Source organism: Propithecus coquereli, unplaced genomic scaffold (assembly GCF_000956105.1).
Source record: "Propithecus coquereli isolate 6110/MARCELLA unplaced genomic scaffold, Pcoq_1.0 Scaffold130, whole genome shotgun sequence".
NCBI lineage: Eukaryota > Metazoa > Chordata > Mammalia > Primates > Indriidae > Propithecus > Propithecus coquereli.
In genome coordinates, this window is record NW_012137192.1 from 1,428,048 (window position 1) to 1,430,285 (window position 2,238).

A 2,238-nucleotide genomic window follows, 5' to 3' on the forward strand; every position below is an offset into this window, starting at 1 on the left:
AGTGAGACTCTTCCTCAAAAAAAAAAAAAAAAAAAGATCGATATTAAGAAATCAATAGTTTATCTTGGATTAATCACAACTGGTTAAAAAGGTATTTTAAAAAATTCAATTCACAAAGCAACATACTAATATATGTCAAGTGCCTATGAATAAATCTAATAAAAGGAACACATATACCTTATGAGGAAAATTACAAATATTTATTTAAAAAGGCAATCTAAGTAAACAAGGAGCAATATTTTGTACATAGTTAAGAAATTCAAAAATAAATTAATTAATTATCCTCAATGTCTTCTCTAAATTAAATGCAATTCCAACAAAAGAGACTTTTTCCCCATCTTTGGATATTGTCAAGTTGATCCTAAAATTCACATAGATAACAATAGATTTCTATCTCATACTATGCTACATATAAAATTGAGAAAAGTTCAATAGCCAAATCTATAAAGCAAAATTCTAAAATTTCTATGCAAAACTGTGGAAGAGTATCTATGACACACAAGCAGGAAAAATATTTGTTAAGCCAAAAAACAAAAAGTAAGAATAAAGAATAACAAACTCAGCCTTCTTAAAATTAAAACTTCTGTATGGTAAATACCATTTAGAAAGTTTAAATAGTAGACATAATGAGAGAATTTATCTCTCATTTACACAGATACAAAAAAGGATTACAGTCTGGAATTTTTTTTAAATTTTAATTTTTTTTTGCAGAATGTTTTTAAAGATACAATCCAACGAAAAAGAGGCAAGTTGTGCAATGAAAAGGAATCCCAATATCAATAAGAATATAAAAAGATGATCACATCACAAGTAATCAGAGAAATAAAAAATTTTTTAAAAAATTTCAAATGAGACATTTCATACCCCCCAAAATAGTCAAATAGTCAAATATTTAATTATGACATCACAAGTATTGACAAGAATATGGTGAAATGAAATCCAATTCTCTGCCAGTAGGAGTATGAATTAATATTTTGGAGAACAAATAAGCAAAGCCGGTAAAATTGATCCCACAATTTCACTTACAGGTATGTTCGCAAAGGAAGCGTTAGGTAGACAGGAAGGATCTCCGGCTCTTCTGGGGACAAGGGTTCCCTGCTTTGGCGTTGTTTCCAGCAAGGGTTCCACCTGGGAAGAAGAATAAGGCCGGGCACTCCATTTTGGTGTTGCCCCGCCCTTAATCCTATCCGGAGCAACTGCTACACCTGAGGAAGGAGGGAATGCTTTATCAATCTGGGAATTCCCCAGCCCAGGAATGATAGGATTTAGAAAAGTGACCTAGAGTAACCTAAGGGTAATTATTATTCCATTAGCTTGAATCTGCATTGTGGTTCACCCCCGCCCCCCGCTTTCAGAGAGGGAGCTCCTATACGCTGATGGAATTTTGAGGGCACCTGTTGATCATTTGATAACATCCCACATCTCCCGGACTGGGCTATTAAAAGGAAACAATCTGAGAATTCAGAGAGAGAGAGTGAGTGGGCGAGCAGGCGAGTGAGGAAGCCAGCCAGTGAGTCAGTCAGTCTGTCAGTCTGTCTCTCTCCACTCATGGAGACAGACTCCGTTTTATTCTACAACAAAGAGCTGCTCCTGTGAAACTGCTTCCTCCGTGAGGCTATTCCATCGCATTGACCCTGTTGGTGATTTTTCCAAACAAGGAGTCAGAGGACCAGGGTAATAGTCTGGACTTGACACTTTGGTGTCATTCTTCAGCCAAGAGCACACCAAGCACCCAGGGCAGACTTGCCACCCTGACAAAAGGACGAAGAGAAAGCTAGTCTATGCCACCATTTAGTGGCCTTCGAATACACTGGAAAATATGATTCCTTCAGCAGTGTTTACAAAGGACTCCTGAAGTACCTATAAAGAGATGCACCAACAATTTAAAAACATGTAGAGTTTGTATGCAGTTACTGCCCTCGCTGTGCTGTTGGGCTCACATTGGCTCCACCCATCCTGCTTCTTTCTGCATATCTGTATGAACCTAATCTTGGGACAAAACCAAGTAGAAATGCCTCAGGCAGAGTGTTTCCTATGTCCACTCCACATAATTTCCACCACCCTTCAAACGATACATAATGTCTTGAGAGGATTACAGAGTGCTTCTCCAACCTGACTAGACTAGATTAGTAATAACTTAAAAATTGGTCAGGACTAAGTATTGGCAAGAATATGGTGAAAAGGAAATGCTTATGCATTTCCATTTAGGATACAAATTTGGGAAATTAGTAAAGATAA